Genomic DNA, 11,713 nt, shown 5'->3' with positions numbered 1-11,713 from the left:
TCCATTTCTCACACTAGAGAAATGATGGATATTTATACATGTGTGTCTGATTTCTTTCACATAAGAGTATGGACTCAAGGTGAATCCCTTTTCCTAGAAGTGCCTTGAGTGTATCCTTGAAACCATGCCTTGTTCATCCATTCACCAGTTGATGGGGGGTGTTGTTTCTAAAATTTGGCTATTACAAACTGTGTCGCTATAAAAATATGTGTACATACATTGCTGTGGTATGATGCTTTTAATTCTTTTGAAAAGATACCTAGGAAGGGAATGGCTAGGTCAAATGGATCCTCTTATCCTAGTTTTTTGCAGAGTCTCCACACTGATTTCCAAGTGACTGCACCAGTCTACACTCCCACCAACAGTGGAGAAGGGTTTCTTTCTCCCCCACAGCCCCGCCAACATTTGTTATTGGTTGATTTCTTGATCATAGCCATTCTTTCTGAGGTGAGCTGGAATCTCAGTGTTGTTTTAACTTGCATCTCTCAAATATATAGCCCTTAATTTCATGTAATGGTTATTTTTAAAACTTCCTTTAAATTTATGTGTATGTATTTTTAGGCTTGTCTATTGTGGTCATAAAAACTTTTAAAATGATAGACATTGAGTTACTCTGTTTTTGTTCTCCAGTATTTTATTGTGAAAAATTTTCAGACAGAAATGTTGAAATAATTTTTTAATATTGATAAAACATTTATTTACACACTTGGTTCTGCCATCAATATTTTCTATACTTATGTCTACTGTCTGTCCATGTCTACAAATGTCCATCATTCTGTCTTTCTTTCTGAAAAGTTTCAAAATATTATAGAAATTAATACATTTCTACCAAACACTTTAGAGTGTTTGTCATTAATTAGAATTCAATATTTATTTACAGTTTTTTCCTTTGGATTATGCAAAGTTACAAATGCACCATTCTGTGGGTTTTGACAAATGCAATATTTGTTTATATCAAAGCTTTTTCAAGATATAAAACATAACCATTGGCCTTTAAATTTCCCTCATATTCTTTCTTTCTAAGTCCTCATTTCACTTTCCCTTAGCCAGTCATTCATCTGATTTTTTCCGTTAATTAGTATTTCTTGCTTGAGAATGGTATGTTAGTGTCTTGGTTACTTATTTCTTGTTGCTGAGACAAAATACCTGACACCCAAATTAAAGAGGGAAAGGTTTATTTAGCTCAAAGTTTGTGGAGATTTCAGTCCCTAACCAGCTGGCTCCAAGGCAGGGTGGCATGCCACAGGGGCAACAGTTCAAGGCAGCAGAAGACAGCAAAAGCAACAAGAGCTAAAAGTGGGGAAACAAGCCTCTTTCCTCCCTTATATTGTAAGCTTGGTACCCCCTCTCTGGGTGGGTGTAGCACTCACACCACCTCCGTGTCCTCCTCTTGCACAGGATGAGTAGAGAGAGCCCTTCCCAGTCCTCCTCATGGCCCAAGAAATTTATATTTGTAATCCCATGAAAAGTTATTGGAATTCTAGTGAGTTAATTCCAATCTACCACTTCTAGGGCAACCCATGGAGAGAAGAAAGACACTAAGGCATATTTGTAGTTATGGGGAGCCAAGGGGTCCTAAGTCCAGCCATGATAATGGCTATCCAGAACCAAGGCCTCTACCCATGGCCAAACCCAGGTTTTATTCATTCATGAAGAAGGGAGTGGCTTGAGAATGAGTGACTGTGAGAACTGTGGGAAGTAGGTGAGTGCCCTGAGCTGGGCTAGGTAGGAGGCCTGAAATCACCTCTGCAAATGCAGAGAGAAGGCTATGTAGAAAGAGTAATCTGCATAACACAATTGAGATAGTATCTAATGTTTTGGGATCGGTGCTTCAGCTCTGACGTGTAATATTTGAAGCCCCAGGAAGTCACAGCCTCTATCTTGAGGCTCGATCCCAGGTGACAGTGTAGAGCATTGGCTCACACATCCTGTATCATCCTGGCTCATTTGTAGGAACAAAGGGGGTGGGAGTTCTGGGGGAAACAAGCCTGTCATCTCCAAAGATTACCATCAGCACCTCAGCTAGACTGATATGCATGGCTTAAAGCCAACTGAAGGGATAAGGAAAAGTCCCAGCCAGCTTTGTACATGGAGATAGGGTCTGGCTCAGCCAAAGTGGAGGCAATTGCTCCTCTTTCCAGGAGAGTCGCCCAGGCGGTTCTCCACAGATGAGGATGTTTACAAAGTGAGGATGTTTACAAGCTGAGTGGCTTAGTTAAGCTTCTAAGCTTCTCAAGTTGACACAATGTATCAACTATTACAGTTAGGCACTCTTTTTTTGAGCCTTCAGTATGTGTTTAAAATCTTCCTAAGTTCTTATATACATGGTTCTTTTATTACTGAGTAGTATTTCACTATATGCTGCATTCTCTTATTAGCACATCCCTGGGTCCTTTCCAGTTTTTGGGTCCTGTGAACAAAATTGCTAAAAGCTTTTTTACACAAGTTTGTGGGTAAACGTTAATTTCTAGTAAGAAAATATCTAAGATTGGAATTGTTGGATTATAGGGTAGTTGTGTTGTATTCAACAGGGTTCTCCATATATCTATACATCTATCTATGTATTTATATATCTATCTGTTCATCAATTCATATATGTCTATAAATATAAGATGGGATTCATTAGATCTGCTTACACGATCAGAATCTGGAGAGTCTCACAATGGTCATCTATAAACTGGAGACCTGGAAAAATCAGTAGCTGCTCAGTCCAAGGTACTAGAAATTACAAAAGAGACTAATAGTGCAGCCCTGGTCTGAGGCTTAGTGCCTGGAGGCTCTCTGGAAAGTTGTCAGCACAAGCCCACCTTTATAGGCTGAACATCTAGAGTTTGATGTCCACAAGCAAAGGAAGCAGTAAAAATTACATCGGCTTATGAAAAGTTGAGGGTGCGTGTGTGAGCTTCCTCCTTCTGCTTTTCCTTCAGTCTGGATGTCAAGCTTACAAGATGGTGCTGCCCACCCGCAGGACAGGTCTTCCCCACTGAGTCCACTGACTCACATGCCAGTCATCTCTAGAAACACGTTCAGAGGCACATCCAGAAGTATAGTTTCCAATTTTGTAGGTATTTTTCAATCTAGTTGAATTTACAGCCAAGATTAACCATCCCACTTATGCTTGCTTTGTGTGTGTGTGTGTGTGTGTGTGTGTGTGTGTGTGTGTGTGTGAAATTGTCAGAATTGTTCAAAAGAGTTTGCTTTATATTCTATCCAGGTATTATTTTTCTAGGTATCTTAGCTGAATGAAAGACATCACAGTATGGTGGTACATGAACACCTGTTTTAGCAGCACAATTCATAGTAGCTAAACTATGAAAGTGTCCTACATGTCCATCAATAGATAAATGAGTACAGAAAGTGGGGTATTTATATATAATGGAATGCTACTCTGTCTAATGCTATTTAAAGAAGCATAATGGAATGCTATTTAAAGAAGGATAAATGAGTCATTTGTAACAAAATGGTTGCGCCTTGAGACCAAGTGAAATAAAACAGTACACAAACTTAACAATCACATGGGTTTCTCTTATATGAGAAACCCAAAATATACATAAAAAGCAAAATTAAAGTTAGATGATAGAAAATAGAGCTTTTGTAAGAAGGAAGGCGACCCCATTCCCCTTCTGGGTATTTTTCCAGAAAAACTGAAAACATCATACCACCACAATCTGTATGCACCCATGTGTATTCCAGCACAATTTGTTATAACTAAATCTTGGAAACAACCCAGATGCCCACTAACTGAGGACTGGATAAAAAAGATGTGGTATTTGTATACAATGGAGTATTACTCAGCCATAAAAAAAGATAAACTTGAGACTTTTATAGGTAAGTGGATGCAACTACAGACCATACTCATAAGTAAAATAAATCAGACCTGCATGAGTAAACATTGCATTGTCTCCCTAGTGTAAGAATCTGAAAGAGTAAATAAAATCTGAAAGGTTTTCAGATATTGTGAAAGGGAAAGAACCTGCTCAGAAGGAAAGAATAACTGGGATGAGGGAAAAGAGAAAGAAAAGAAAGAAGGATGGGGAAAAATATATATATCTTGTATATATATATAAGACATATGTATATGCATATATATTAAGTATAAATAGATATATACTAAGATAATTGTACTACTAAGTTCTATTGGTGTATTGAAAGGAACAGTTAATGTTTAATTGTTTGATCAGTGTTACATGTTAATTTCCTATCACCTTGTTTTGAAATTCTGTATCATTTTTATTGTTTTTGTGTTGCTTTGTTTAAGTCTTTGTTTTTTTATTTTGTTTTTGTTCTTTTCTCTTTAAAATAAAACAGGAAGGTGAGCAAAAGATGTAGAGAGGGGAAAGGAAGGGAGGGGAAGGGAATGTAAAAGAAATAAGATATAAGTTTATGGGGTATTAATATACCTGCTTTTGAGAAATATATGCTCCAATCTTTTGCATTCACAAAACTTTTCGCCTTTTAATTATTAAGTTGTAGGAGTGCTTCATTTTTCTTGGATATTAGTTGTTTGTCAGAGATATGTTTTATAAGTATTTTCTTTCAGCCTGTATCTTACCAATTTAAACACTTATTGGTATCTTTGGATGAGCAGAATCCTTTATTTCAGCTAACTTTATCATTTTTCTGAGAAAATTTACTTTCATGAAATATATTCTATTTTATTTTAAAGAATTTAAATATGAATGTTTACCTGTAAGCCTATCATCTACTTCAGATTAATGTTTGTGAATAGTTTGAGGCAGGGTGTGGTGGTCCTTTTATTTTCCCATGTGGATATTTAGTTATTCCAGAATACTGTTTAAAAATGTTCCCTTCCCTCTGGCTTGCTTTGATACCATTTTAAATTTTGAACATATGAGTGTATTTCTGCCCTTTTTATTCTTTTCAGTGATGTATTTGTGAGTCTTTGAGCCAGACTACAGGATCCTGACTTCTCTAGCTTCATAGTAATTATTGAAGGAAGGCAGCCTAAGTCTTTTGCTTGCCAATTTTAAAATTCCTTTGGGTGTACGAGATTCCTTTCTACTCCATCAAGTTATAGAATATATGCATACATTTCTTTATAAAAGATTATTAGAATTATGGTAGAGTTTGTGTAGAATTTAAAGATCATTTGGAGAGACTGGGCATCTAAATAATATTGGGTCTTTTGAGTGCATGAACGTGATTCATCTGTCCATGAACTGAAGTCCACTTTAATCTGTCGTAGCCATCATCTACTGTGTAACTTTTGGGTACTGCTTCAGTTATATGTTCATTTCCTCTGACTTTTGTTGCATTACTTCAAATCTTCCCCATGTACTTTATTCAGGGATTCACTGGAAGTTTAGGAAAATGTATTCATAGAATTTTGGCTTCTCATCTTGGTCTTTTCTTCTCATTTTGCAATGGCTGTGTATGGTTCCTTCAAACTCTGCCCTCTAGCTGTGTAAGTCAGATACCTAGTGAGTTTTCCTTTGGGATTTTAGCCACTCATAACTGTATAGTGCCTACAAAAACTTTAAAATTCAATCCCTTCTTGCAAATGTCAACTCTTGGGAAAGATACACCTTTTTTGTTTTTACTTTTTTTTTTTGTTCTCAAATATACTTATTTAATTTTGAAAAATTATCCTAGTGATTATAGTTGTTATCTGTGGTTAGCTCAGTCCTGTAGGTGTGTACACATTACTAGAAGTAGAAGTCAGTTGATCTGATTTTTTTCAGTGTAAGAAGAGTTTCTTTATCTTGAGACTTTAATATAAAAAGATTCATTGTGTATCATTAAATACATTTTATAATAAAATTTGCTTAGTTTGGTGACTATTAATTTTAATAGGTATACGCATACAACCACAGTATGCAGAACAATCCCCTACTGATGTCGCAATTCAGTGAAGCCTCAGCTGGAGGCAGCCATGGGGAAGCCCTCTGCTCCTGTCCTCTCCTCTTTCTCCATTTTCTTGGATCTACATTTGGTGCATTGCTTCTCTTCTGTATTCTTCATCTTCCACTACTGTTCATTTTATCTCTGCTTCATCTTACCTCATGTATTTTTTCAATGATTGCGGTGCAAATTTAAAACTCCTTAGTTTCTTTCTATGTTGTCATTCAAAGGTTGCACCTAGGTGCTGAGGCTTAAGAAGCATTTTTAATGCACTGTGCTTCCTTCTCTGTTCATCGGAGTTGGAGTTTAAAAACTAGTGTGTGTTACAACCTCTCTGCTATCCTTTGATTTTCTCTGCATTTTTGTTTCTCCTTTCTTTATTTCTTTATGATTCCACTATATTTTTGACATCCTAGTGGAAAGAAATGAGAATTTAGTTTGAACATGACCTCACAATGACTCCTGTCACATTTCTTCCATGATGGAGTTTGACACTTTGTATGGTGCAGAATCGAACAGCATTTCTGACTAAACATTTTAAGAATTTATTGTGTATTTATTCTTTATTATTGATGGGTTCCATTTGCTCCTAAACTAATTCTTTTGTTTTTTTGGACTGGGAATCAATCTCAGGACCTCATTCTTGCCAGGCAGGCACAGTGCCACTATGCTATATCTCTGGCCTTAATTCTTCTATTTTTTTAAATTTAAAAAATCTTTAATCTAGTTAAATGGTTCCAAAACACTTTGAACTTTGCAAGTACTGTACTAACCTAATAAATCACTTCCTGGACCCTCAGTTCCAGAGATTTTGATGGACTAGCTCTCCAAAGAGAAAATGACTGGATCACATAGCTTAGTCCTTAAGTCATCACCTACTAATGGAGTCACACACAAAATAGGTTAAAAATTGTTTGGGAAATGTAAAAGCATCTTTCTGAAAATTAGAAAATCAAATTCTAACCACTGAGTTTAGTTTTTGTTGGTTGAGCATTTATTTACCCCATTGGAGGGAAGAAATGGTCAGCCTCCCTCCTCTGCAGATACTGAGACAGAAAAATACACCCAAGAATTGGTAATTGGTTTCTGGGTGCCACCTGCAAATTGGGAGTGATGAACTGAAGTAGTATACAGTGCTTTGTGGAATTATAAAGGGGATCTTCTCAGATGACAACCTACTAGCTTTTCTTGTGAATGCTAGCCCTTAGGTACACAACTGAAATGCTCAGTTTAGCCTTGTATCACATCTCCCAGATGCTTTTCTTATTAGGCACCCTGCCCTTTTAGGATCCCAAGTTCCATTGAAGGTATTTAAGTGATGATTGTACCTCTGTTTCTAACCTGATTCTTACACAATTCCTCTATTCATTTTACCTTTTAAAATGGTGAGGGAGATGATTCTTAACAAATCAAGCTCCACAGTATTGGGTTCTTATTTCCTGCTTTGCCCACCTTGTTTTCATCTTGGTTCTTCATGCTATCGCCTCAGTTTGAATATCCGAACAATTGCACTATCCACTAAACACCAACTGAACACACTGTGCTCCATGTTTTGCATTGTCTCACGTAAAACTCTCAACAACTTATGAAATAGGTTCTATTATCGTCATAATACACAAAGACCATTATTTTCGAAGAGACATTTGAGGCAGGACAATATGCTGTCATTTCCTGATAGCAGAAATAATTCTTGAGGAAAACAATTGAGAGAAACCAACTAAGTAGTGACAGTCAAAATCCATTTTTTTTGGAAGGAGGTAGTAAACTGCTGAATACATCAGTGATGAAATATATAGACCAGCATGAAATCTGTTATCTGCATGAGCCAGTGGCAGCCTTATTTGTTTCATTTGGGAAAAATTGACAAAGTAGGAGATGCGTTGACTCTAGAATGTGGCATTAACTCAGAAAATGCAATGACTTTATATCACCCACATCTTATTATAATAGTGGATGAAAAATGGGCTGTCATTTCTGATATGTGGGACATTATCACAAGGCTGTACAGGGCTTGTGTGACTCACAGTAATGTAATTTACTTCTGGATCATTTTATAAAGAATCATTTGACTTTTGGGCTTGCACTAATTAAAATGGAGCTACAGTGGAAATTATTTTGCAGGTAGTTTCTACAATAGGTGTCAAGACGGTGCTATGGATTCTAAAAATAAGTCATCTAATATTACTGCTTTAAAACAGTTTCCCTGGGGCTGGGGATTTAGCTCAGCGGCAGAGTGCCTGCCTGGCAAGTGCAACATCATGAGTTCAATTCCCAGTACTGGTAAAAAAAAAAAACCAGTTTCTTATGTAATGTCCTTTATGGTATGATTTTAGTGGGAAGAATATTTATGCATGCCTTCAAGGAGCTTATGTCTTGAAAGCATGAAGACATTTAAAAAGTTTTGATTGTATTTTATTGTTTCTAAAATTTGTGTTTTTTTTAAAAATGAGAGTTTCTAGTTTAGCCATTAACAAGTTCTATCTAGAGCAGTGGTGGCAAACCTGTTTCACACATGCCGCAGCTGGCTGTTTGTTATCACTGAAAGCTTTAAAAGGTTCCCCATCCCTGGCCTAGCTCTCCAGCACCTCTCTTTATAGTGTCAGTTAATACCCTTTGCTTGCAGTTTTAAAGCTCTAGTTGGAAGTCTGAGTCCAGAGGAAATATCTGATTCAATATCTTGTATTTGTAGATTGTACACTAAAGCTAAATCTCAAGAACATGATAGACGGGACTATGAGTTAAAATGTTTTCATGTAGTTTTTGTATTGTTACAAATAAATATTAAATATAAATTTTTAAGCTATATTTTATGAAATAACTTCTTATCAAAATAATATATGAGGAGATTTTAAGAGTTAAATACTTTTAAACATCTAAAAAGTATTAGGCCCTCCATTCCCCAGTCTTGCTTCTGACAGTGGTATTAACTGAATAAGCTATTTTTTTTTTTTTTTTTTGTATTTAACTCTGTTATTAAATGTTCTACATTTTCCGCTATTTTCATTCTTTAGTTTTATACATGGTTTATCCTTTCCCTCTACCCACACAGGCAAGTGTTATTCGGTTGAAGAAATGACATTGCCAAAATTTGACTAGTTTTGATCTACAAAAATGCAATGTCTTGTAGTTAAACTTAGTGATAATTTTTTAATAATTTCTTTTGATTAGTTTTTCGGAGTGTGCGGTTGTCTCATACATTCCATAAATTTCTGAAGAACTTCTGAAAGTTAAACAGTGCAAGTGCTATCTTATCTATTTCACATTTTCTTTATTTGAAGACCACACTCTTGCAATTCTTATTGTTATCCTGCTGCTCTTAAACTAAGAATTACTGCTTTTGTTTCTTAAGAAGAGTGAATGGATAGGAAGGATCATTTTTAAGCCCTCACATTTCTGAAATGCCTATATTCTGCTCTGTTATTTGAATGATAGCTTGGCTGGAAATTTTCAGGATTTTAACTAATTTTTTCACTCCCAATGTTTAATTGACTTTATGGCTTGATAAGCTATTGTGACTTAAAGTATTTTCATTTAGAGATGCATTTAATACGTGTAATTTAATGAACATGCTAACTTTGTAGCACATCGAGTCTATTCTGCTTACCCTGGTGATTCCCCAGAGGATGACTGGGAGCTACGACTCTGCTGCTGCCTAGCATCAAAAGGGAGAGTGTTATACTGCATATTGATGGCCTGGGGAAAGGTTCCAAATCAGAACTTGTTAACCGTTGAATGCATGTTGCTCTTGCACCATTATAAAGGTGAAAAAAATTCGTAGTTTTGTCGAACTAAGTTTTGGTGAATTTCTATTGTTTTCTAGTTATATTTCATTTATTTCTGCTCTGGTTTTATTATTTATTTCCATCTAGTTATTCCAGGCTTAGTTTGTTCTTACTTTTCTAGTTCTACATTACTGTGAATCACACAAGCACTGCAACATTAGATTGTTTAATTTATGTTTTCCTTCCTTGCATTAACCATTTACAGTGATAAACTTCCCTCTTAGAACCACTTTCGCTGTAGCCCATCAGCTATGGTGTGTTTTTGTTTGTCTCAAGATATTTTTAAGTTTCCCTCTTAATTTCTTCACTGACCTATTGGATGTTTAGGAACACATTTTAAAATTTCCATGCAGTTGTGAATTTTCTAAAGTATTTTTTATTATTGATTTCTCATTTTATGCCATCGGGGCCAGAAAAGATACTTTGTATGATTACAATCTTCTTAATTTGTGAAGACTTGTTTTGTAGCCTGCCACGATCTATCCTGCAGAAAGTTCCACGTGTGGTCAAGGAGAATATGTATGGTGTAGCTGCTGGACAGAATGATCTTTATGTCTATTAGGTTCACTTAGCCTAGAGTACAATTAATAATTAATTATTTTCAGTTAATATTTCTAACTACATTTCCCTCTGATTGCATATTTATTTACATTAACTGACTTGGTGTTTAAATACTGTGTTTTTATGAACCTACCTCTAGTTTACTCAGCATTCAAAATCTGAAATTCTTTTGCATATTGCACTGAAGTTTCTACTAGCTAAATTTGGTGCAATTGTAAGTGATTTTCTTAGAGTAAATTTTCTAGAAATGGAAATGATGAGTCAAAAATAATTAACATTGTACATAGTAAGTAAAGGCTTGATAACATTGCCGCATTGTCATCCAGAAAAATAAACTCCCATTAAAAATGCAACTCTAATACTAAACATTACTACTACCTTCCCTTCCCTTCCCTTCCCTTCCCTCCCCTCCCCTCCCCTTCCCTTCCCTTCCCTTCCCTTCCCTTCTTCTCCTTTTTGGTACTGGAGATCGAACGCAGGACCTTTGCTTCAAGCTGTATGAAAAGGTCCTTTTCAATTTTTGAGATAAAGTCTTATTAAGTTGTTCAGGCTGGTCTCAAACTTGGGATCTCCTGTCTGAGCTTCTCAGAGTGCTGGAACTACAGGTACATACCACCATGCCTGGCTCATCTTCTTTTTCAACAGGCCTCTGTTGTTTTGAAAACCTCTAAATAGTGCTAATTTAATTGAGGGCAATTTTGGGATAAGAAACTTAGTTTTATGAAGAGTAGAAGTTTATTTTTAAGTGAATTAATTTACCACTGGGCACATTAGAGAAAAATCTGAAGTGAATGTCTTAGTTCAAGCTCCTATAGAGAAATACCATAGACAGAGTGCTGTGAACAACAAGCATTTACTTCTTACAGTTCTGGAAGCTGAAATTGGAGATCTGGGTGGCAGCATGGAGAGTTTTTTGCCAGGCTCTGTTCGGCCATCTTCTCACTGGCAGAAAACAGAGGGAGAGAGAGAAGCTCTGTTGTCAGATCTTGTAAGGCTCTGAGTCCTTCATGAGTGCTCCAACCTCAACCCAATTACCTCCTAAACTCCACCTGCGAAATACTGTCACATTGCAATTCAAGATTTCAGCATGTGCGCTTGAGGAGAATAAAAACGTTCAACTTATATCAGTGAGACACAGTTTTTCTCAGAAACATAAATTAAATTTCTTGAAAACACTCGATTTAAAATTCCATGTGCCAAAGAAACTTTATTATGTCAGTACAAATATTCAGTGTCCTACTAATTCAGTGTAAGTATCTATTTTATTTCCTGTAAAGTCGGATTGATTAAAAAGTCTCTCTTTTATGCTTTCAGATCTGCGGGTGACATTAAGGTAGAGTTACTGCCTTAGGTGCTTTCTTGTCGCTGAAATACAATACCTGATGCCTGCGAGTTAAAGGAGAGCGTTATCCCGGTTCCCAGTTTGTAGAGGTTTTTCAGTCCATTATCAGCTGGCTCCAAGACAGGGTGGCAGGGCAGAGGGGCCTGGCAGAAGAGAAGGAGCTCAC

This window comes from Chinchilla lanigera, unplaced genomic scaffold (genome assembly GCF_000276665.1).
Source record: "Chinchilla lanigera isolate Chin_1 unplaced genomic scaffold, ChiLan1.0 scaffold00024, whole genome shotgun sequence".
Classification (NCBI taxonomy): domain Eukaryota; kingdom Metazoa; phylum Chordata; class Mammalia; order Rodentia; family Chinchillidae; genus Chinchilla; species Chinchilla lanigera.
This window is presented reverse-complemented; position numbering follows the sequence as displayed.